Source organism: Diadema antillarum, unplaced genomic scaffold (assembly GCF_040938485.1).
Source record: "Diadema antillarum isolate AM-2024a unplaced genomic scaffold, OU_Dant_1.0 scf00000030, whole genome shotgun sequence".
NCBI classification, from domain to species: domain Eukaryota; kingdom Metazoa; phylum Echinodermata; class Echinoidea; order Diadematoida; family Diadematidae; genus Diadema; species Diadema antillarum.
Window position 1 is genome coordinate 822,181 of NW_027270919.1, and position 26,717 is coordinate 848,897.

The following is a 26,717-nucleotide window of genomic DNA, read 5'->3' on the forward strand; positions in this document are numbered from 1 at the left end:
CTTCTTCTTTTTCCTCTTCTTCATCTTCTCATTCTTCTTCTTCATCATCTCCTTATCCTTCCCCTCCTTCTTCTTCTTCTTCCTCCTTTTCATTTTGTCTCCTGCTCCTGCTTGTTCTTTTTCTTTGTCAACTGCCAAGAGAGCCTTGCAAGTTATTATGCTTTCTCCCTAATGCCAGTGCTATGTCAGGAATTTGTTGTGCAATTAATAGTTTTTCTTGTTTGATCTTCTTTTTCAACATATCAATTACAATGAAAGCACATATCTCTTATATAAGGAATACAAAGCTAGTATTTTTACAGGTCAGTTAATACAGTCTGAGCTATAGTAGACAGTGATATGACTGCATTCTTAAGATCACCAGTAGACATGTTGTGCATGTACAAATATGTACATTCAGGTTATTTTTTGTGTGAAAGATACCTCAGCAAGATTCGACAGCATATGAACACATTCATTGAACCATCCACAGGGGGTGACTACTGCTAGTGCTCTGTCCCAAGTGCACTCGAGGGGGACTTGCCCTGTTTCCTATGCCCACAAATCATGCCATTAAATAAAGTCAATGATTAGTTTAGGAGGAGCTCCCTCCTGCTATCAGACTACCGACTCTCCCAAACCGCGGCTGTCCCCTGAAACTTGAAACCAAACTTCCTCCTAGCAAGCGATAACCCATTTCGGTCGATGAGGACGGACGATTACCAGAAATAGGGGCTTATCTGTTCTCAACGTCTTAATTGCACAAAGGACAAGATTATTTTGACCGAATTTTTAAAAATGGGCTTGTCCCTTACATCGTTCCCATCTGAATTTCAGTTATAATCATTGCTGGAGAATTAGGACTGTGTATCCACTGGAAAAAAAAAAATATATATATATATATATATATGTTGCATAATCTTTTTAAATTAAATTCTATGATGAGAAATGATTTGATTGATTGAGATTGTGTTTTGATGGCTGTATGTTGGCTGTAATTTAATTTTCTTAGACCTGTAAATCAGTCTGCATGACTTATTCAAGGTAGACATTTTCTTGCCTTAATTGTTTTTCTCGGTAGCAACATCACAAACAGAGTTACTAAAGTACTTGATTTCAGGAAGTATAAATTGTTCTTCAATATTTATATGTACTCACAATCAATTGCTTGATTGTTCAGTGACATATGCCATAGGTACAATAAGTCAAGCTTATTTCCAAAACAATGTTTTATATGTAAACGTAGATTTTCCATACATCTCCCTGTATGGAGGTGATCTCTTGGGTGACTAATTGATATGCATAATGAAAACTCATCAGCAACAATGCAATCGCATACTGTATATATGCCATATATTTAGCGAGCCTCATTTTTGGTGAATCAGGACTTCCCGGCAATATTGCGAGTGGTTGAATTTGCGATTGTGGAGTACAGTACTGAACGGAGAAATGTATGAGTACATATCCCATTTATGTCCAAATCAGAGTCAATATTTTTGCATGTTTTTTAATTCGGAAATAGCACCCGGCTTGTGAAATTCACAAAAATAAAAACCTCATGAAATACTCTATATGCCGAATATTTCGCAAGGTTTTTAATTTTGCGAGTCAGGTGCTATTTGCGAAATTAAAGACACACAAAAAATAATGATTCTGATCCCGATGTGAATGTGACACACACGAATACATTTCACTGTTCAGTACAGTACTCCATGATCGCAAATTTAACCACTTGCAAAATCTGCGGGAAGACCCAATTTGTGAAAATTTGAACTCGCTAGATATAAAATAAACAGTATTCGGCGTATGCAGTACTCATTGCTGTAATGTCCTTTCTCTCTGTTTCCCCTAGTGGCATCGCACGGCTACCACCACGGAGACGGACGGTTTCCAGGTGAAGCGGCCTGGCTGTGAGAATGTCAAGTGCACCCTACTTCTCCTGCTTGATCATCAGGTTTGTTATGAAGCCAGCAGCTGGTTGGTTGGTTGGCAGTGAATGTGTTTTAGGCCCGGGGGGTGTTTCATAAAGCTGTTCATAAAGTTACGAACAACTTACAAGCGACTGGTGATCAGTTTGATGTGCTATACTTACCAGAATTTCAATAATTCAGCACAATTAAGAACTGATTACCAGTCGCTCGTAAGTTGTTCGTAACTTTACAGACAGCTTTATGAAACGGGGCCCCGGTAGTGTGGGGTCGCCAAGGAGTGGGGAAGGCTGGCCTGGTACGGATGTATCAAAAAATCCCCGTCACAAATTGTGTTCTACTTTATCAATGATCTCTGTACAAGTACATTTTGCAGCCAAAGAATCTTGACCAGAGTCGACTGTTACTGAAGAGCATATGCTTCAATGTACATATTCGCTGACCGGTGGTATTCTTGGTTTTCAAGTGTACCTTGGTGGGCAGCAAATAAAGATCAAGTCAATCGGGCCTCCCTTGAATCCCCATGCTACACTGTACAGTTCGACCTCGATTATTCGGCCATGTCGGGACCGGCGCTCATGATCATCCGGATAAGCGAATTGGCCGGATATGGGAGACACAATGTTAATGTATATACGCAGCTACCGTCCAAGCTGCCGTCCCAGTGCACTGGCAGCTAGGCAGGTAGCGTACCCCGCAACGGTGGTGTAATCTATGCTAGCCTGCGCAAAATTATAGTCCCTTCTTCACAAATATAAAGTATATCTTGTAGGTAAATCGTGTGAGTTTTGTAGAAATTTGAAATGAGTGTAAAGTCACTGTTTTTTTCTCAATTTTTGGATGAAAAAAAAAGTCCTTCACTGTGTGAACGCGTCCGGATAATAGAGATTTCCGGATAAAATGAGGCCGGATAATCGAGGTCGAACTATACTTGGTATTTGACCCATGGAAGACTAGGCCCGAGTATACTGGGGCAGGTGTCTGTGGGAAATGCATGATGTAGCAGAATCAACCCGTCCTCAATGGGTTAGTGGCTAGTTACCACCACCAATTTCCCAGCCAAGTGAGCAGACATATCTCTTTTGCCTCCAGCAATGAAAGATGCAATTTTTTGAAAACTGGAGAAAATCTTTAGAAACACGACACCCTGAATGGAGATTAAGCTACAAGTACTTAATTGGTACATACGATGTGTACCCAAGCAAGGTGCCACATAAGCGCTTCACAATTGCTTGGGGGAAGTGAAAAATGAACGTACATGTAGGGCAAATGTGTTGGAACAGTAAGAAAAAATGTTTACCTGAATTGGGCAAGGAAAAAGTTTTGAAGCCACCTTTTTTTTTTTTTTTGCATTTTCAATCCCCTTCAAACTCATGAAGTCGACCAGACAGAAGCCAAAGATAATGACTGTTTAATGATGCAACACATTTTAATTGCATTTCAGGGACTTTAGAACACATATGTGAAGGAGCCCCAATGCAATGTAACACCAACACCCAATGAAACCAAGCATTAAGGTGCCATCAGAGATATCATATACAACAAGTCAAAGAAAGCAGCCAAACAACTTCAAAAGTGGGTTAAAACGTCACATTACGTTTGCTGCTATCTATTTGTAAATGTCAGTGTGATGTTTTTGCATTAGCTGGTCATTGGGAATCACTTAAAAGTCACAACAGCAGGGAAAACAACAAGAAGAAATTTGTCACAGTATCACACCGTGTGTGGCGTAACCTAGGTGTGCTATTTTGTGTGCAGTTTTAGAATGAAATGACTTCATTGGTGTCACAACCTGACCCATATCATTTAGAATAGATCACTTTCAGGAGAAGTATGAAGTGATATCCATCATGATATAGTTCACTATCCAAATCAAGTTTTGTGCTACATTTAACACAAGTGGTCATTTATAGCCAGTGGAATTGTTGGCAGTAAATTTTTTTGGACCATAAAAAGAGGTCTTGCTTTCATGCTGACGGAAAAAAAAAAAAAAAAAAATCATATGGAGAAAAACTCTAAAAGTTGTAACTGTGTCAAAAGTCATAAAAATACAGTCAAAATTTGTTGTTATTCAGGGAGCATTGAGCCATTTATGTCAAAGTGCATCTGTAATTGTGTTTGTCAGTGATTGCGGCTTTTGCAACAACAACAACAAAATGCTTTCACAGTTTATGGCTTTTAGGCGAAGTATGTGTGTCGATATGAATTGATACCATCGGTAGAGAGGTTTTAAAAGTACAGATTCTGCTCCTGTTATCACAAACCATTGGTCTTTCTGACAACAAAGTGAAGAAAAAGTTCTACACTTCATCATGTTCCCGTCCCCCCCCCCCCCCCATGTCAGCGACCAAAGTTTATTAAGTCTCTTTTTTTAAATCCCAGGCTGTGACACCCTTCTAAGCCTAAAGCGATAATTCGGTGATGAACATTTGTTGTCGTAGCCCTGCCCAGATAAGATGGCAGAATTACCGGTTCTTGGCGCGCCTCGCGAGGAGATGGCAACCAATTTGTCGGGCGTATCTAAACGACATCTAACTAATCCCATCTCCGCTTTGCTCCTAGATTACTTGTGGTGGTGGTGTGGGGAAGTATTTCACATCTGCCTTTGCGTGCGTGGTAGACCACACCGGGCTTAAGTAGGGCTGTATCACCGGGCCAATGGGAGGGCCGTGCAGGAAGCGTTTACGATCACTGAGTCAGATCAGACTTTGTTACGATCATCCCGGAGTTTTGGCAATCAATTTTCCTCAGAAAGATGCATGGTTTACCTTTTCTCTCTCTTCCTTTTCCTCCTACGTATATATTATTTCTCTCTTTCTTTTTTTTAAAGGAGCACATACATATTGTGCATTACTCACATCGGAGCTTTCATTGCTGTCCGTGAAATTATCATGTCAACAGTCTGTATCACCCCCTTGTATTTCAGAGCCTTCGAGAAGGAAGGATTTTGGAGAAGAGAAAGTTTCTTTCCTGAAGCTGTTGAATAGAAAAAATGCATTTGTTGTGAAGTCACATTTTTGATAGATGATTGTTCATCAGTTATCTTAAATTTACAGTCTGCTCATTTCTTTTTTTTTAATGTTTAGTCTTGATATGTATCAACATTTGAGTTTCAATTCCACCTTTGTTTTTGTTTTTGTTTTTTGTACTCATCTTCAGACTGTACACCTTGATGTGAGAATCTTTTAGTTTGCATTTTCATGAATCATTCTGACTAATTAGGATGAAGAAAGGTCATATATTGAAACTTTTAAGTCACTTCTACCAAGGAGTGTCGTGGGCATTATTTAGTTGCAAAACCATCTTCAAAGGGATGAGAATACATCTCTTCTCTACTTCTCTCTTTGTGTGTGTGTGTGTGTGTGTGTGTGTGTGTGTGTGTATACATGTATATGTGAATAAGTTCTTCAAACCTGTAAAGACTTGGTTACGCTCATGTTGAGCCTCTAGCCAATGTGACTGAACCCACAGAAAATGTCCAGGATCACAGTCATGTGATATTTTTATCTTATCGATAAGTTTATTTTAAACTATATTGTATTAGGAAATCTCCATTTCCAAGCCCCAGGCTTTTGTGTGATTTCCTCCTTTGACTCACACATCTCTGTAAATATTTTGAATTTGATTTTATGAAATGAATTAATTGAATTGAATTGAATTGAAATTAAAATTGAATATTGTATGTATGTGTGTATGTGTGTGTGTGTTTATACACTAAATTCATTCCAAACAAATCACCAATTATTTGAGACAAAATCAAACTGGACTTCTTTTGCAGTTCACATTCCTTCGACAAGATGCATCCAGTCTTCCACTCAAAAAGATATTCTACCTCAATCTCTCTTGGGGTTAACATGTTCCACCTGTTCTCTTTCATCCTGTCTATGTAATCATGCTTCTATTTTTCCTCCTCTTCAAACATCATTCAGTATTCTTCCCAGTTGATCCTCTTCCACAATGTTCTTGAGCTTCTCTAGGATGCTGAGGAAGAGAATGAAATCCCCCATCCCGGGGGGCGATGCCTCATCCCGTGTCTTGATTCTCGCGTCCTGGTTCTCCGGCCCCGCTCAGTCACAGATTGGGGTTCATTGTCCGACCAACAAAGAGACCAAGAGCTCAGGGGGCTTAGGATTCAGCCGGGGAGATGGTACTTTGTGGGTTTATGATGATAACTCCACATTCTCCCACTTATCCAGTGCGGATTAAATCTTAATTCCACTTCATTCAGACCAGGGATTGCCTGGCAGTGTAAAGTTGCTCGGCTCGCCGGCGATCACTTACACTTTCGCTGGGCGGGAGATAATTGCAGAATCTGTAATTACAGGCACGGAGACATCGCAGGGAAAGAGAGCTTCCCTTGGAAGTAGAATTTATCAACTCACCGCAAGTAACCCTCATCCTTATTCAGGCATCTAGGCGATGCATTCTCGGCAGAATTAAAACTAGAATATTGTGTTTCAAAGCTGATAGAAGAGTAATTGCAAGTGTATGAAGAATTTGGCATTTCCTCCGCAGGAAGTAATTACTGGACAATAGATTTGCTTTGTGATAACTAAATCAGCTAAGGTGTCTTGTTTGTCTTTCAACTGACCAACATATCATTTTACAAACAAAAACTTTCTCAGTCCCACATACTGTTTTCTTGGTACTGTTTTGTATCAATTATGGTCTTCTGTGTACTTTTTCTTGAACTTTTATTCTCTCTACTTCACACATTGAAGAACAAAAGGAATCCCATTAGCCATTCAGATGAAAATTTGCCATCATGTCCCGATGGAGTATTTAGCATATTTCAAACATGCAAGTTTTTACAGAGATGTAAGTAGTGTTGTTTTCCTTTATATCTGCATGGTATATGCAGATAGACATTTTTCTCTAGTTGACATACATTCCCAGGTATGTTTCTTAGCCTGTGATGAGATAGCTTTGGGCTGAAGAATGGGAAGAACAATAAAAGTGAAGTTTGGAAGAGACTGGCGGAAGAAGACGGAAAGACACAGTTAGAGAAGGTTCTCAATCTTGCCTGTAGTCGCAATTCTTATCATATGAACATGGATGAGCCAATGAATAATGCTATGAATCAGTGGCATAGCCCCTCTTAGATTACCTAGCTATAGATGAATCTGACTTCAGAGCACTGTGACTTGTGGCGGCCATAACTGGGGGGCTTCCAAAGAAGAACAAAATCACTTTCAATGGGTTATGCGATGAGCCAGGCATGTTGCTATATCAGTGCATAAATTATCTTTTGGTAGGCATACTTGAAGCCTCCCAGTTAGAAATTACCATTAAAAAACAGTACCCAAACTGAGTTGGTCTCAAGAAAATAGGGGAAAACAGGAGACAAAGAGATATTCAACTACTAAAAGAAGAGAAAGATAGAAAAGAATGGAGGGGTAGGGATAGGGTGATTGTAGGAGGGACCCCAGGCAGCTCTATGTGTCTTGAATCTACTAGGATGTGCTGAGTGGTCAGTTATCTTTGCAAAAGGTAAATGCTTCCCACATTGCAGTTGATATAACTTCAGCTTGTACTAAGTAACTAAATCAGGACTAAAATGAAGAAAAAAAAAAGCAAACATGCAAACAAACAAATGCAAATCTATGTCGGAACATTATGATTTCCTGCGAGGAAAAGCCTTGTGGTTTGGTAATACAAGATTGATATGTTCACTGGATTTCCTCTTTTAGAAAGTCAATGAATTTGTGAATTGAAAGTACGAGATTGTTAAGCAGAGGGGTGAAGTTTGAGGTGTGCGTTCTCTTCAATTTTTTTCAATTTGCAGTTGTGATCTTACAAATCTAATTTGTACAGAGGAAGACAACTTTGAAGAAAACTCATACCTCAATTAGTGAATTGTTGTCACTGGGGTACAACTGAATGTGAGCAACGTTTGCATCAATATTTTATCCTGTATTTAGATGTGCGAAAGAATTGTGCTTGCCGTATGTCTTGCATGTCAAAAAATGAGGTAGGCCTCCTCCAATGTAAGCTCCAAGTCAAAAAGATAATAATGAAAAAAAAATCAACTTGGACACAAGGGTAACTGGGGAAACAGTTCTGGCTTACAGGCTACTGGAGTTTTTGCATTCTGGACACTTGTTAATGTTTCTGATACGAGTGCAGCACTCCTTTTAGCTACCATGAACCATCTGTGTGAGTGTCCAACATTTAAATTCTGTCACATGACTGGATATTAGAGCGCCCTCTGGCCGCTTCTAAATGCTTTTCACCACCGGTGTAAAAGGGGGTGCGAATATTTCAGACTTTTCTTCCTTGCCTCCTCCCCGACGTCCTGATGAGGAGACCTCCCAGAAACAAGGCAACTCGTGCGACGCGAGCTGCTCCGCCACCGTTTACTTGTCGCCTGGATGCGGAGACAGGGTTCGCCAGTGGAACAGATCTCCTGTGGAAGTTCAGTTTTTTGACAGCATCCCTCGATGTGAGCCAGAGAAAGAAATCAGGATTTCTTTTTTTTTCTAGAGCTTTTGGGAGGAAAAAACAGAATAGGAGAATGTCTTCCTCCATGCGCCACAGATGAGTCGACTTTCAACAGGAGAGGAAACATTCTAAGCAGAGCACGTCTTCTTCCCGATGATTTTATTTCTTGCTCGCGAGCTGTCAGTGTTTGTCTTGATAATTCGGTTTATTTCAGCCGTGCGTTGATGGGAGATGAAGCAAAGGACTTTGTCACGTTCTCGGAGAGACACGGGGCATAATGAGTTAACCAGGAAGTGTCTTTGAACACGGAAGCCTCACCACAGACATTGAAAAGAAGGTGCAGATTACTCAAATTGAGACTGTGGGTGTCCTTACCCCACCCCACCCCCATATTTGACCTCATTTCTCCACGGACCATGCCCCTTCCACATTCTCCCAATTCTTTTCTAGTTCCCTTTCCAAAATTGATCCCCTAATTTACAGGATTTGCGGTCTAGTGGTTTGAGTGAGAGGTAATTTGCCGGTCTTTGGTTCAACCCCCTCGATGGAGGCACTTGCGCTCCTCCTACACATGACGCGCATCGCACGCAATTCAGGTTCTGTCTGCCTGGTGGGATAGGTGGTTCCGTAAAATTAGCGAAAGAATAACTGACATGCAGAATTTCCTGGTTGCAGCACACAATGGCAGCTGAGAGGTTAAAAAATAGTTTAGACTGACAGGTGTGGCAAGTTAGCTGAGGAAGAAGAGAGTAAACCTGGCCAAGACAAAATTATGAATTTCAGCGTCAAGCCCATGTTGTTAATCCTCACTTTTCTGTTTCTTAATATCGGAAGAGTGCAAGAACCCCAAGCACTAGTTCCAAGTTCTTTGCATTCTAGTTATAATCCAGCTGCGTCCCAGTGGTAGTGTAACCATGTGGGAAGCCACGGGTGATGGGTTCAAATCCCTTGAGGTTTAACCATCATGCCAAGTCATTTCTGTAAAGAATGAATGTGTTAACATTATTGTTGAGAATGAAACAAAAAGGTCCCACCCCCCCCCCCCCCCCCCCATTTCACAATTTCATATTGTATTTGTATAACTTCCATGTTCTGGACCCCATGAAAGACCAGCAATGCCATGTTGGCATTGCTGAATATGAGCCATCTTGCTGTTGTTGTTTTTATACAGAAAATAAAATCAATCAATCAACCCCCCCCCCCCCCAACTTGGTTATTGGTTGTGAGACTGTGATAACATATATTAATGTGTGTGTCTCAAAGCCGAATATTGTCAACATACACTTCATGTGCCGGGTGATGTTGCAGTGTTATGTTTCTGTGTATTATCATTACATTCTGTTCTATTCAGATACATTGTCATTTTCTCTCCGCTTTTGAAGAAATAAAATAAAAATGTGGCCAAAAGTTTGTGGAAATCCTAACTTTTATATGATGTTTTGCCAGGCTTTTTGTGTTAAAACGAGAAGCTACTTTGTACTGTTTCACCAAGTTGCTTATCACATTTACGTATTTAGAAATTGTTTTATAGGTTTATAAAGGTTTGTAAATGTTATTTACAATACAGTGTAATTGAACATGGTAGCATAAACTATACACAATTTACTTTCAATATGCATGTACAATGCATGCAACATTAATCACACAATCTTAATTATTGCACAGGGAAATTCATTAAACAAAAATCGATCAAAGTTAGGCGTAAAATATATGACTCTAATAACAATGCACCTGGCACCTCTATTATCTTCTTGTACCCTCCAGCCACCCCAGTACAAGTTGGACCCACGCCTGGCCCGCCTCCTAGGGGTGCACACCCAGACACGCCCAGTCATCATCAACGCCCTCTGGCAGTACATCAAATCTCACAAACTCCAGGACCAGCATGAGAGGGAGTACATCAACAACGACGCCTACTTCCAGCAGGTGCGTTATTAGTGCTACAGTCACACACGGCTGGATTTCAAACCGGGTCCATAAGGAATTAAAACCGTATCAACCCAGTTCGAACCGTAGAGAGCCACATTGACCCGCATCGTAACCCGTGTCAATTCCTGATGGATTCGGCGGGCAGCGGTTCGGCGGTGAAAAATTTTTGGTCATGTTCAAAATTTTCTCACGAATTTCAAGTCCGTATTGATACCAAATTGACCCGGTTCGAGCCACATTGACTCGCATCGACCCGTAAAACCAAATGGACCCTTGCTGTATACCGCATTGCCTTCATGCAACGGATGATGACAAGGTTTACATCCGGGTCGGTACGGGTCGAAGCGGGTTGACACATGTCGATAGAGGTCGAAAAGGATTCAGTAAAGGATTTAAAGCGGATTTATACGGTTGGATACGGGTCAATACAAGTCTCTACAGCTCAAACCAGGTCGTTACGGTCTTAATTCCTTATGGACCCGGTTCCAGATCCGGCCATGTGTGACTGTAGTATAAATTACCTTCCATTCCAGGACTAATCCGGCTTATTTTCACCCCTATCAAATCCGTTTTGTGACCCAGCCGTGTGTGACTGTAGCATAAACATCTATGTGATTAAAAAGGAGACCTCCGGATGATTTTCAGATTTTTACATGTGAACAATGATAAATTAGTTATACCGAGTACAGAGTTTCAGAATTTAGAGTGATTGGGATGAGGAATAAGAATGTTGTCAAAATTTTTAACACATTGCAATGAACAAGGATGATGACATGGCAGCCTCACCATGAGAATGCAGGAGTTGGGGCTCAAGGAAGCATAACAAAAGAAGAAGGCATGCATACATTCTACACAGGTGAACCTGTCAATCAAGCAGTATTGTAATTGAATTACACTGCTACATTTCTGAAATATGTGAGGCTCTATGTCATCAACACTGTTCAGTGTAATTTGTTTAAGGTTTTTTTCAGAGTACAATTGGTTTCTTTGTTCAAAGACCACAATAAATCACACAAATCTGTACATAGAGCTGTCGATTTATGCACTACATGATGTGAAATTACGAGAATCGTCTGGAATGTCCCTTTAACCCTTTCTATGCCAGTGACTTTGGACAGTGTGTGCAATGCTGTTGGGTTTTCTGTACCAATCAGTACTCAAAACATGCAAAGGGTTAAAGGACAAGTCCACCTTCATATACATAAGGATTGAGAGAATGCAGCAATATTAGTAGAACACATCAGTGAAAGTGTGAGGAAAATTGGACAATCCATTCAAAAGTTATGAATATTTTAAGTATCTGCGCAGTCACTGCTGGAAAAGAAGACTACTACAGTGTATGATGTCACATGCGTACAACTATATAAGGAAAATAAAAAGAGAATTTCACAAAACTTTACTTTTTGAATAAAGTGCACATTTCTTCGACTTGCTACTGACATATGTTAAGGGTAATATTATTCCCCCTGCCTTCTGAAAGAGAGAAGTCGAGTGTTCTTTTGTTATGGGAGAAAAATGGAAATATGTTGAATTTTCTTTATTCTTTCTTTATATCGTTGTACTCATGTGACATCACAAGCAATAGTAGTCTTTTCATCCAGCCTTGACTGAGCAGAAACTTCAAAAATTCATAACTTTTGAACGGATTGTCCGATTTTGCTCAAACTCTCAGTGATGTGTTCTACTAATATTACTGCATTCACTCAACCCACATGTCTATGAAGGTGAACTTGTCCTTTAAAGGGAAACTCCTCTTCATCTTCCGGTTGCCATGAACAAGAAGAGCGAGGTCAAACCAACGAAACATTAAAAAAAAAGAGTTTCATCAGAGTCACAAAGAAGATAAGAAAGTTGTTGAAATGTGAAATTTTTACCATAACAAAACAAGAATGCATGTTTTTTACATGAAAATTAGATGTGAATGTATGTCAATTATGTTGGGAATGATATTTAATTCATGTGAGTTTGTGTAGGAGTTTTGTTTGAGTTTGAAATCCCCCTTTTCCCGTAATTACATGTATTAGAGTGAAGGAAAAAAACCCACTAAGATCGCATCCGGATAATAGTGAGATCCGGGTAAAGGGTGGCTGGATAGGTGAGGTCGGACTGTATTCATAAGTTGAGTTTGTGGATCGAAATGATCTCATTCTGAATCACAGTTCAGAATTGTAATAGTATGTTTTGGCGAGAAAAAAAAAATACCAAAAGCAGTATTATTACTATTATTGTAATTATGGCTTTAAAAAGTCATAACCGGGCTGAATTAGTATTGGAATCATATTGTGCCACTTGCTGTAATTCAGCTACAGCGATGGCAGTGTGTAACTGGACATCGTACTACCACGAGATGGCACTGCACAACACCATAACAGGGATATGACGATACCCTGGGGTACGGCGTGCTGCATTGTTCTGAGTCTGTGAGGTTGATGCCAAAATGACCAACATTGGTTGTGTTGTTTCACACATTTTTCTTCCCTTCTTATTTTTTTTTTTTTTTTTTTTTTTTTTTGGGGGGGGGGGGGGTAATGATAGCTACTCAAGAAGGATGTTTGTTGGGTCTATTTGGTTCTAGTTTGTCCCTCACCCATCCCCTATGTCGCTCTGAATCACGAGAGCCCTCTCGTTTGGTGGCCTGTTCCCGCTTCGACCGCCTGGGGGATAAATGCGGAGAGTCCCATCCAGCCACATCGTCTCGTGGTGCGTGCGCCATCCTCGGCAGCCACGGCCGTTAAAGTCTCCCCTAATCTCGCCCGCACCATGCTGCGATGAGGAGCAGCCCACTTTGGTGTCTCATAGCATCAGTCGAGGAGACAGGGGATCTCTGGACCGCCTGTTAGATTCACGCTCCTTCCTTACTATCTTCTTGAAAGCCGAAGGCTATCCACATACGTCTCCGACTCGGGGACCTTTGTTGGGCTTGTTGTTACCCACAATCCCCCATGTAGCCCTCTGCAGACACTCTGCCGGCACACGCACTGTCTCCAGAACGGCCGTAAAAGTCAGCCGTAATCCTGTTAATGTCAGTCAGCCATTACAGCTGCTTTCGTCAACGTCAGGTCGCGTTTGCGGACCTGACACAGGAGTGCTGTCCCCCTGTTGAGTTCACACTCAATTCCTTCACACTCCGTCACTTACAAGTTGTGTGGCAATCACCTCTCCCAAGTCTTGGCTCTCGAGGCCCTTTTTAAACTATCAAGCCCTCGTAAAGCAGTCCTTTCTGTCTCAGCTTCATAGTTGTCCACTTTTGATCAAACTTTCATGTGCAGTAGATGAAATCCAAGACGACATATGCAAAGCACAGTCAGTCCAGACCCAGAGCTCTGCTGCGCAGCCTCAAAATCGGCGGTGCGAACAGCTCATTTTTATATTGCAGTCTCCAAAGAGAGACTATGAGCTGAGATGGTTGTGCTACAAACAAACGAGAGCGCGTGCTGGATCCATCACTGGGACACGGCGGAGAGAGAAAGACGAGAATCCGGGAGAAGATAATCGCGGGTTTCCTGTCATTATGGCCAGCCTTCTCATGAAATCAGTCAGGATTTATTCTTCCTGAATCCGGAAACGCTTAATATTTTTAGTTTTTCTAACAAATTTGATGGAGGGTGAAATGGCTTGTTTCAGTGACATACAATCCTTGGGAACTCTGTTAACTAGAATCTGAAGCAGAGAGTGCAGTACATGAGGGACCTATGTCACTTGGAGGAGTCTTTTCTCTCCCCACACATCTGGCTTGCCTGGCATGGCAGAAAGGGCTTGATTAAAGCAGGGCACAATCTTACTTTTGTTTTTTTTTAAAGAAACAGAGGTTTGTAGGAGTATTGTTTAAAGGCAACATCCAAATTCAGAGTTATGTCTTTTCCCATAAAGATCTTTGTTGTAAGGACAGGTTGTCTAGAGGCATTGTTTGATTTTGTGTGTGGCTGAATTTCAGAAATTATTCCCATTCACACACACACCCAAAATTAGCAGATTTTTGAAAATTGATTTTTGCAACTTGATGCGAAAACTGTTATTCTTGTGTTTGGACACACACACACACACACAGCACACACACACACACACACACACACACACACACACACACAAATTGGTTGGGTGTGATTTGGGTTTGTTTTTTTTTTGTAAAACTGTCACAATATTTTGCCTGCACAGCACGTGTGAGTGGCACATATGGAAGTCCTCCATTTTGTTTTAATGCCATAATGCAACTTGCCACACTACATTGTAGGTCTTCACACGCGGGTGCCAGGGGTTATGCTCCAGTCATTGTTTACGCATGCACAGTCAGAAGATGGAAAGCGCTTATTTTGCTGCCAAGTGATTATTTTGCTGTGTGCGTGAACGGTTGCCACATAAGATCAATTTCTTACATCTCGGTGCAAACACAATACGCCCCCATGTGTGAATACAGATATTGTCGAACCTTGTTAGCTTTTATTTTCTTCATGTTGGCTAGTCCTTTAGCATGAGTGAACTTGCTGTTGTGATGCAGACCAGTGACCTGTAACCTTAGTTTGTGCTGCCAAACTTCCTTTACCACCAAGGCTGGGTTGAGCTGTTTGAAAGTGCGCCCTCAATCATCTTGATTGTCTTCAAAATTAAAAACAGGGCAAAATCCTTCCTACTCGGCGAAGCATATAGAATTACTCATGCCAAAATTTCCGCTTTTACAGCATTGAATCTCTGTGGATTGTCATGTCTCTTTGAATGATATGTATTAGAAAGTGATGTCTTCAATTTATTTTGAAAATCTTGGGGGTGGGTGGGGGGAACAGTGCCATCAAGAAAATTGGAATTACTGATAGTTTATAAAGTTACACAGACAAAAATTACAGTCACCTCCTTTTATAGTACCCATAGGATACCTCATCAGATGACTGCTACTTTAAATGGCCCCAGCATGTATCAATATCTATGAAATTTTGCAGGAAATTCCATTGATCTCGGGCTTTGGCATCATTACTTTCAGCTCTCTCTAACTTCCTCTCTGTATAGAGGTGGCAGCCTCCTTGTAAGCCCCCCCCATCTCCCCCCCCCCCCCCCATTTTCACCAATCATCATGCATGGATATCAAGGTCTCAAAGTACTCCGCACCAGACATTGAGATGTAAAATGTCCTCGGTTTTTCAGCACGTTATGCCGGGAGGACTGAACAGTCTCTTGGAATTTTAGAGTCTCCAAATATACCAAATGTCAAATTTCTGTGTGTATGTGCAACGTGGCACCATGTATACAAATTAAACATTACAAATCATATCTTATTTCATGTGGGTCATGATTGTTGGTCAAAGTAAACCAGTCATCAATTGTCAAATCACTGATATGTCAAATAAGGACTAATACAGTGAAACCTCATAATAAAGAGGTCGGGTATAACCAAACCCTCTTTTAGCAAGGTGATTTTTTGGGTCCCAACGCTTTATTTTTTTTTTTTTTTTTGTACCCTGATATAGTGCAAAACCTGACATGACAAGTGGTAATTGTCAGGGTTTTGGGTCCTTGTTATTGCGAGGTTCCCCTGTTACTTCAAAGAACAGACATTGTGGATAAACTATGTTCCTTCTCATTTCAAACTGATGATGTCGGTACCCTGTCTAAAGATGGTGACCTCCTATTCTGGTTCTCTCCTCACAGATCTTTGAATGTCAGAGGATGAAGTTCTCCGAGATACCCCACCACCTCCATCCGCTGCTCCACGCCCCAGACCCCATCGTCATCCACCACACCATCAACGTGGACAGCTCTGATCAGAAGAAGACCGCTTGCTACGACACTCGACGTCGAAGTGGTAATCATTGATTATGCTACCTTGTACGGTGCACCATTTGACCAATAATGAATTATGTAAAACTTAGTTTGTCGCCGATAAACTAAGTTTGTTGACTGATAAACTAAGTTTTTTTTTAAGTATTGGTCAAATGGCACACATAACCGCATCTTTGCTGTGAATTGATTCTTGTTGAATTGTCTTCATGTTTCTGTTCAAGTGAAATATGTGCAAATTCATCTCTCCCAAAGAAATAGATTATTTATATTTCATCCTATCCACTTGTAGCTCTCTCCTTTTTGATCTTATCCACTGTTACACTCCATCTCTATCTCTATCTCTGTCTGTATATCTATATATCTCTCTATCTATCTCTATCTATCTATCTCTATCTCTCTATCTATCTCTATCTATCTATCTCTATCTATCTATCTATCTCTATCTATCTATCTATCTCTATCTATCTATCTATCTCTATCTATCTATCTCTATCTATCTATCTATCTATCTCTATCTATCTATCTATCTCTATCTATCTATCTCTATCTATCTATCTATCTATCTCTATCTATTTTATCTGTCTATCTATCTCTCTGTCTATCTTTCTCTATCTCTATCTATCTATCTATCTCTCTCTATCTATCTCTATCTATCTCTATCTATCTATTTCTATCTATGTATCTATCTATCTCTATCTATCTATCTATCTATCTCTATCTATCTATCTATCTATCTATCTATCTATCTGTCTATCTATCTGTCTATCTATCTGTCTGTCTATCTGACTTTCCGTATGTCTATCCATCTACATGTTTATTTTTCTTTCTTCATCACCCAACCTATAAGTTTACTCTTTTTTTAACTCTATCCACTGTATGTACAAATTGAGTGTTTGGAATGTCTCCTTTGTCTGTCTGTATTGTGTTTGTCTTACTTATTTAATTTTCTGTGCATTGTTTTTGAGTGGGAGTGATCATAAGACCTCATTACCATAGTACGTAGTCAATAATGTCATATCCTTTTTCCCTTGTACCACTCACTTTTCTATCTATGCTGTATATAGTTTCCAGTTTTTAGTCAGTTTCCATTATGTGCTGGGTTTGTATGTTTTTCTTTGTGGAAAAAAAGAAACTGTTTTAGTGTGCAGACTCTCTAGCCCTTTTTACACTTGTGTTTCTTAACCCGGACTTTCTCTGACCCAGGACTATCGTTAGTCCCGTACCAATTTTTTCAGCTTTTTACACTGGCCAATTAGTCCCATAAGATACTATCTCTTGTCCGGGGCTAAGGAGAAAACTGACCTTTTTACACTCGTATTTCTTAGCCCGGACTTTCCAAACCACATGAATATTCATGATTACGCTGTGACTGTGTCGTACATGCACGCACCGGCAGCACTTGATTACCTCGTTTCTGATTGGTCAGTGAGGGTCGGATTTCGTCTCCGTCGCTTAGGCCCAGGATTATTTTTTCGTTCTGTTTACACTCACTTGCTTGGCACCGCAGTTGCGGTGCTAACCCTGCTATTTTGCAGGGCCAGATAGTACCGGACTATCGGTGGGGCTAGCCCACTTTGGCAAAAACGAGTGTAAACAGAAAGTGGGCTAAGGATAGTCCCGTACCAACGGTGGGGCTAAGGCCCCCCCCCCCCCCCTTAGCCCCACCGTTGGTACGGGACTTACAAGTGTAAAAAGCCCTTCTGATCTGATCAGATTTTCTTCAAACACATCTGGAGAAATCAGGGTCATGAATCACAACTCAGAGGTGTGAAGTAAGCACACTTTAGTTGTCATCAGAGACAATGTGCCATGTGTTTGCCATTTCACTGCTGCGCGGATGCCAAAATGTGGATGCCAAAATGTTTAGTTTCTCGCGGTTATGGTCTATTTTGTTCTCAATTTCGTTTTATGACATTTTCATATGGGGAAAGCAACTGGAATGAAAATATCTTATGGAATGAATTATATTAAGAAAATGTGTGGTTTTCTCATAGGATGTTGGTCCTTTTTTTGTGGCAGTTTGACAAGAAATTATCCGTTCTTTCTCCATTTTTTTCCTTCTCAGTATGGAGGTGGTAGTTGTATTATTTTGACAACATTCCATCCTGCTTATGAAAGACTCAGCATTAGTCACTCTGCCCTTGAAATGTGGGCATATTTTTCCCCGTTTATGGAACCTGGATGGCACCTAAAATGTGTCAAAAAAGCAGTATTTTGGCCGCGGTGGAGACACGCACTTCCTTCTTTACTTTACTTTACTGTTCCCCTTTTTTCCCACTTCATCTATCTATCTATCTCTATCTATCTATCTATCTATCTATATAGCTATCTATCTATCTATCTCTATCTATCTCTATCTATCTATCTATCTATCTATCTATCTATCTATCTATCTCTATCTATCTATCTATCTATCTATCTATCTATCTATCTATCCATCTATCTTTCTATATTTCTATTTATGTATCTATCTATCTACCTAAATATCTATCTATGTGTCTAAGATTATATTGTGTGTGTGTATATCCATCTATTGATCTCCCTGTCTCTTTTCTCACTCTTACTTTATCCTCTCTTTTCATGAAAGATACTAGTTTTCTTCCATTTTATGTTGGTCCTCCTTTTTTGTAATCAATCAGGGAACATTTCACACATGAAAAAGTGTGCGGTCCACCGTGTGAAAAGTCCTGAAAAGGACTGTCGAGAGAATAGATGGGGAAAGTGAAAAGAAAAGTGTAAAGGGGGTGGGGTGAGTCTTGTTGTGTTGTAAATCGGTGTGATGCATAGGTGGAATTGCCGTGTGGATAGTACTAAAACTGAACATTTGTTTTATCTTTACCTGATGTGTCAAACTGCAGTGTGAGTCGATTGCCTCTTCATCAGTCTTAGTGTAATAGCAACAAAGAGATGAAAAAGAAGAATGCTTTAGATATGAGAGGGAACAAAAACATAGAAAGGGGGAATGAAGGAGCCAGAAAACCGGAGAAGACCCTTGTCAATAATACTGACGTGACAGACACTCGTACCTCAAGCCCGCCCGGGTTTGTAAGCCCCCAGATCTCCCCGTCTCGGTCAAACATTTCCGGGCAAATCCTCCTCCATCTGGATGAGCTTGATTAAGAAAAGAAAGATAAGAAAAGGTTAAGATACATATTTGGACCCAAGACCAAAGACACTTTTTCTCTCTTCTCCTTCTTCTTTATCGTCATAATCATCTTCTTCTTGACCTTCCTCTTCTTCTTTTTCCTCTTCTTTTCTTCATCTTCATCATCATCATCTTCTTCTTCTTCTCTTTTTCATACTTTTCTTTTTTCTTCCCTCTCGTTCTCCCTCTTTCTCTTCCGTTCTCACCTCCATCCATCTTCACTCTATCTTAGTCTCTGGGTCCGCTGTCAGTCAAACCAACACCTCACTCGCAACATGCCAGCTGGTTTACCAGCCAAGCCAGCTTCTGAATCCTCCCTGATTTCCTGAAGTGCTTGTCAGTGTCCACGGAGACAATTCTTTCCACATGGGGGCAATGAGAACCCCCTTGGGAGTGTAAAGGTGATGGGAGGGGGTAGGGGTAACAGTTTGTTAAAGAACACGAGGAGGAGGAGGCGGAGGAGGGGGAGCTATTACAGACAAGGTAGAGAAAGCGTGCGAATTAGTTTATCGGTCACACTTCAGCCATGGGATTGTCATTATTCCGGTTTAAAGACTCATCTTTTTTTTTTACACAGGGCCGGTCGTGTACTGCTTGTTTGATTTGCGTATGATGTAAATTGTGCGTCCCATTGACCCAATTTGGTTAGGAAACCGCAGAGGTGAAAATCTGGACCGGTGACAGGGTGCGGACTCCCGAGGAAGGGCCTGATCTAGTTCATGGAATGCCATCCATCTTTGTGTCCTGTAGGAGGGGAGACAAGAGAAGATGAAGTAATGGTTAACAGAGGAGCACGGGAACAGTCTGGGCTAGGACCCAAATATTCATCCTGGGACTGTTACTGTCATGTTTTCCTTTAAATGGTTACAAATTAGGACTCCTCTTCAAGAGGAGGTGTCATTGCATAGAATCCAAACTGTTCCTGAATTTTTTCAGCCCTTGCACTTTGGTCTTCCTGGTCTAACCACACCACAAATTTCAGACAGTTGTGAAAGTGGTATACTACATGTAAACTTTTGGTGGAAAGGGTGAATCGCTCGTGATGCCTTCACAAAAAATTTACCTCATTGATAATATCTCCTTTTCCGTTTTTGAGTGCGTAAAGCTGCCAACAGTCGAGGTAAGATGACACCATCAGTCCTGCAAGTGTTCTGTAATGCCCATGAATCAAATACATCCATTATCAGTGAGTTATGATTTGAAATGACAGGAGGTGGGCAGTAGGTCAGAAATACTTTCAGGCAAGACACCAGTAAAAACAAGACATACACACACACACACACACACACACACACACACACACACAAACACACACACAAATGTTTCAGAATGTCATTTTGGGAGATAGGGGGAACTATTATTATTACATCATCTTTAGCAGACCTTTAAACATCATGATAGAGTAACAAGAATCCAATTTATCGCAGAAGGAAAGATAAAACAAGTGTTTGTGATAACTTTTCTGGAGTATCCACGTCACTGTCAGCAAAATTTGAGAGAAGCGCTTTCGATGGGCAGTCTTTGCAAGAATGAATGGGAAAAAGTCAATAGACTTGGAATTGAATTTGTTCAATCCTCAGCAAAAGGAAGTTTTTTGTCTCTTCATGGTGCCATCCAAGATTTGGTGTCTGCCATATTCAGAAGACATATCAACTTCCCTGCCGAAACTTGTCTGAAGTTTTGGTGGTGGTGTTTGTTTGTTTGATGTTTTTTTTTTATCTCTGCGTAGACCACTTTTTACTCTCTCGACAGGACCGCATTTCAGGGTCACAAAACCTTTTCCTGCATGGGGATTTATTTGAAGAAATAACCAAAATAGTTTTCCTATTTTGAAAAGGGGAAGTTTGTTTTTTCCCTTCTCACACATTTATTAGTCACAAAGACAATTGATGGACCCCTTCCCTTTGTATGGGATATTTCAAAGAGAAAAATAAGTTACGTGTCATGACGGCAATATCAAATTATCATGACGGCCTCCAACCGCACATGACTTGCAAGCCTTTTGTCCTCGTTCGACTGGTCACTTCTGGTGATGGCGGGAGATTATCGAGGAAACATCTTGATTTACGAGAACTTCTGATGCTCGCTGACAACAAAGACGTAACTTCCTTCAGATGCAAGAGAGTGAGGGATGATGGGATGAGTTAGGCCGCGGGAGTGCCTCGTGGCGTGAATCATGTCACGGCTAAATTTACATCACCGTATCTGCCTCAAACCGGAGACCAGTGAGGTTGGTGACACTGAGTGCCAACAGTACGTCAGTTACAATCAAATGAAGCATTCATTTGTCGAATGGCCCAAGACCACTGCATGTCATGTCTCGACACTCTGACTCCCTGTATCATGCCTTGTCTTTTGTATTACCGGCTGCTTTTCTTTTCTAGAAATTTGCAAAAATGTGTGAAGCAGGCGCATCCTGACGTATGGATGCTGTTGTCATGGAAATATTGTAAACTTTGACTATTTTGCAATTTCTAAGTTTCATTCCTGTTTCATCTGTGATCCAACGTTTTTCTCCTTTTTAAACAGCAATCAATGTCAAGCCAAATCGCATTGCCCTCTATGATTGTGAATAACATTACCGACATAGTTTCATAATTATGGATTACTTATTCAGATAAATACCCGGCACTTTAAATTGTTTTTGAAATGTTTGTGATGGCAAATCTAGGTCAGGCCTTGAAATAGGATTTTGGAGGGGCAAGGCCATTTAGAAAAGGGCACTTTTTCCAAGAGGCCAGCCATGAAAGGGCACTTAGGTCAGTCAGAGGGGCACCAAGGCCACATTGAAAAGGGCATGTTGGGTGTTTTTTTAAAGGGTGATTTTTGCGACGTTGCAAGAATTTTATGTTTTTTTCATATTCTAACAACAACCCCCCCCCCCCAATACATAATATATATACAGTCAACCTCGCGTAAGTCGACATAATCGGGAGTGAGTAAAACACGTCGACTTACAGTACGCGTAAGTCGACATTTTGTCGACTTATAAATGAAAATTAATTTCCTCTGTACAGAGTAAGATTTGGATCACGATGCAGATCACTACCCATATATCTTACTCCTTTTGCCGCCAAAACATGCCTACTGACATGAGCAACAATAATGTTTTAGTTCATGCCTAAATCTTGCGCGGGTTAGTAACGACGACAACGCACAATTCCCAAATCTCTAGAGAGATTTTGAGAGAGCGGGATCGGAAACCTAGGCCCGTTTCTAGACACTTAACGTTTTAAACTTAATTTGAAATATCAAAGGCAAATTCCCCAAAATTGAATTAAACTTTGCGATTTAAATTTAAGTGCGTTGCTGGGAAGATATGCGTGTGATTTCGCATGATTCTGTCGAGATTATTTTTCAGTGCCGACTGAGTTGAAATATGTGTGATTTTCCTTCCCTAAGTCGCCATATTTGTTCTGCTCCGATTCGCAACATTATAACTACCGCTCTGTACGGCGCGGACCTGTCTGAAATAATAAGAAGAAAAGTTTGTTCATCCGAAAACGACATCTTTCGGACTACTATAACCTCCGTAAAAACAAACCTCTTACCATTGTCGGACTAATTTAACTTTGGACTGAGATTTAAAACTTGGGCATAGCGAACTTTAACAATAATTCGTTATCATTTTTTTCATTGACATTTTGTGAAGCAGCATGCGTTTCGGTAGTTTGAAACGTGTAAATGTTGCGATGTCTTTCCTCTGCAAGTGCAGACTAAGTTCGGTCACGGCGAAAGTTCCGTTACGAAATAAAAAATAATGCGAGCCTTTTCAACAATAACGCACTTCCGTACATTTTTATGCGTTTAAACGCAGTTTCTAGTTTCGGACAAGAACCGCAAGTCTTTTCTGCAACGCTCTTGCGTTTTAAAAACAGATTTGCATTTGATTTTTAGAGTTGCGTTTAAACGCAATTGAGTTTAAATTTCATACAATTTTCTAGTTTTGTGTTATTATCAAACGCAAGTCTTTTCGGCGTTCCGTGTGATTTGATGGACTTGTATTTGATTTTCAGAATTGCGTTTAATTTTTAATTTTGCTTACGATAAGTCTTTTAAACAATAACACACTTCCGAAGATGTTTAGAGATGCGTTTAAACGCAATTTCTTATAGTTTCGCACAAAAACCGCAAGTCTTCTCTGCAACGCTCTTACGTTTGAATACACCGATACGTGATTTGATGGACTTGCATTTGATTTTTAGAGTTGCGTTTAAACGCAATTGAGTTTAAAAAAAAGTTCCCTTCAATTTTCTAGTATCGTGTGATTATCAAACGCAAGTCTTTCAGCGTTCCGTGTGATTTGATGGACTTGCATTTGATTTTTAGTGTTGCGTTTAAACGCAATTGAGTTTAAGTTTCCTACAATTTTCTAGTTTCGTGTGATTATCAAACGCAAGTCTTTTCAGCGTGCCATGTGTTTTGATGGACTTGCATTTGATTTTCAGAGTTGCGTTTAATTTTTAATTTTGCTTATACGAAATGAAAAAAATAATGCAAGTCTTTTCAACAATAACGCACTTCCGTCATTTCCGTAGATGTATAGAGATTTATTTAAACGCAGTTTCTAGTTTCGTACAAAAACCGCAAGTCTTCTCTGCAACGCTCTTGCGTTTAAATACATCGTTGCGTGTGATTTGATGGACTTGCATTTTATTTTTAGAGTTGCGTTTAAACGCAATCGAGTTTCAGGTTCGTAACAATTATTTTCTAGTTTCATATGATTATCAAACGCAAGTCTTTTCAGCAACGCAATTGCGTTTAAATGCAAAAGTTGCGTGTGGTTTGATATCACCTGCATTTGATTTTTTGAGTTGCATTGTAATAAATCTTTTTAGAAAGGGCCCTGGTTTTAATACCGCTTCGGAATAATCAACGTTAGAATATTCGGATTTACAAAAACAGGGGCAGGGGGCACATACCCCCTCCCCCCTATACTTTTTGGGGCACCATCAAAATGTGCCCCCTTTTCTTTGAAGGTGCCCCTTTTTTCCTGTAAAGGGGGGCACACTTTTTCCTAGGGGCAGTTTTAAGAACAAAAAGGGCACTTTGAGGAACAAAAAGGGCACTTTGAGGAACAAAAAGGGCACTTTGAGGAACAAAAAGGGCACTTTGAGGAACAAAAAGGGCACTTTGAGGAACGAAAAGGGCACTTTGAGGAACAAAAAGGGCACTTTCAGGAACGAAAAGGGCACTTTCAGGAACAAAAAGGGCACTTTGAGGAACAAAAAGGGCACTTTGAGGAACAAAAGGGCACTTTGAGGAACAAAAATCAAAAAGGGCACTTTGAGGAACACTTTCAACTAACCAGCCAACCCGTGTTCACATACAGTGTTACGGGGGTCGGGGATCTGCACAATTTTTTGAACATTTTATTTCACTTTTTTTCGCATGCGTGCCCTCGATCACATTTACTTTGAGCATGCGAGCATGAATGCAGAGCGAGAGAGATGGCAATACTCGCAGCCGTCCGACATGCCTGGCACATGGCTTGCGACCACTTGCCCACAGTAACACACGCATGCACATACTGCACCCACCCAACGCGCTCAACCGCTGATTGCGACACTCGACGTACAGACACCATCAACGTACTTCCGTACGTACGCAGTACGAGGCAGTCGGAACGGTCAAAGCCGGTCGGCCGTACCGTACGTACATAAGTACAAGTGTACGTACACGTCGTCTCGTTGAGTTTGAATCAGATAAGAATAGTGGGACGCGAGTGAACTGAACAGAAGGTATGATATTTGAGATGAGGAAATTAATTTGTTCAAGCTTATTGAAGTGTAGACTTTGAGAAAGGGCATATTATACGTCATATACAAGAACTTTCATTCTAAAAGGGCACCACGGCCACAAGAAAAAGGGCACATTTTTTTTTGGCCGTAACTTTGATCACGGAAGAAAGGGCATTGCGGCCAACGAGAGGGGCACCGACGGCCATGGCCGTCGGTGGCCGTCGGTTAATTCGAGGCCTGCTAGGTTCTGGGCTTCAGTTCCCAGACATGTTTTTCGGCGCCCTTTTCGGCGCACATCTGCATGTTTACCATGGTATTTTCAATACGGTAGCAGACAAACGTCAAACGCTACAACCTTCCCGACGTCCCCTTAATTTTTGTGTCCTTGCGACCATGGAAATATCATGTGGCAGTCCCTCCGGTGCATATCAAGGAAGTCGTTCTTGGTCGTTTCTCTGCTTCCTTCATTTGATGAGCTGATTTTTCTCTGCCTATTCCTTCTGTGCTTGGCTACTTGCCTGCATTGGTAATGACATATTGTGTGAAAACGGCTTCTGTTTTCTTTTAGAATATTGCTCTTTAGTTGGTACCAAGCACAAGATCAACCATTTCAAATCTTATTATTTGTGATCTCTTTTCTCTTGCATTGCCATTCTACAATTTGATGGCCATTTTCTGGGAGGCAACCTGATGTGTATTGGTTTTTACCATCCTTCCCAAATTTGCTTTGTGAAAATGCTGTTACCTGGTAAACTGTTGATGCAGAGTGAGACAAGAAAATCACATAATCTGCATCAGGGGCAATTCACATTTTTGTCATCGTGTTATTTTGCTACACTGTTGCCTTATTACTGGAACTGTTCCCTCAAGGAAATGCTACTTAGATAGCAAAAAGAAATTGAGCGTTTGATGATATGAATAAGATGAAAAATCCAACATTGCATAAGTGCAACCATTTTGCCAGTCTTAGTAGAGATGACCATTACCAAGTGACATCACTGAATGAATAGGCAACAAAAGAACAAAAGTGTTACATCTTATGAAACGAAACAGATGTTTGACGGGATGGCCCACCTCCATGTCAGCATTTGCAGTCTGGATTGTGCCAAAAAGAAATAAAAATCAGCCCTTCACTCGCTCGCTCTCTCTCTCTCAAACTTCACTTCTTCCCCTGCCACCTTAACGCGATCGGAATGTGTCGCCTCACGTGGCGTGAATCAAGCCTTGACTCATTTGCCTCGTTCTCCGCCAAGCAGCTCTACTTGTCGAGTCCCTCAACAACAGAAAAAGAAGAGGGACCACCCACGAACTCGCTACCCTGAAAAGTGTGCCACAGACGAAAAAAGCGTGTCATCCGCTCTCTCTCCCCAGTGGGGGCGATTGCTTCAGTTTTGTGTTTTCATGGCTTGTTTGAGGCTTGTTCATTGTTTTCATGTTCTGAGAAAAAGAAGTGCAAGATCTGTGGATGAAACATGCTGAGCATTCAGTGTGTAAATAAATTCCAGATTTTTCCCAGTCCTGTTAGAATGATATCTAGTTTGTTGAACAGAAGATTTCAAACCCAAAATGAGCATGTGACAGTAAAGAAAGTGTGAGAGGATATTTTGCATGTGTCGCACTTTGCTTAAGTATGTCAGGAAATGTGGAATGCATGCAGTCTTGAGTCATTGGCCGACAGTCATATTTGCCCGCGGCACATCTCGATACATTGTTTGTGCATGGCACTGCGACGACACCTTCCTTCGAAATAATTTGTCAGATTCGTCATGCCGGCAAGAGAAGCGT

The 26,717-nt window shown here is 40.8% G+C and overlaps 1 pseudogene; it reads left to right on the plus strand.

Annotated features, from left to right (window-relative positions):
- The window catches only part of LOC139740612 (SWI/SNF-related matrix-associated actin-dependent regulator of chromatin subfamily D member 1-like), a 272,207-nt pseudogene that overhangs the window by 220,071 nt on the left and 25,419 nt on the right, over positions 1-26,717 (plus strand).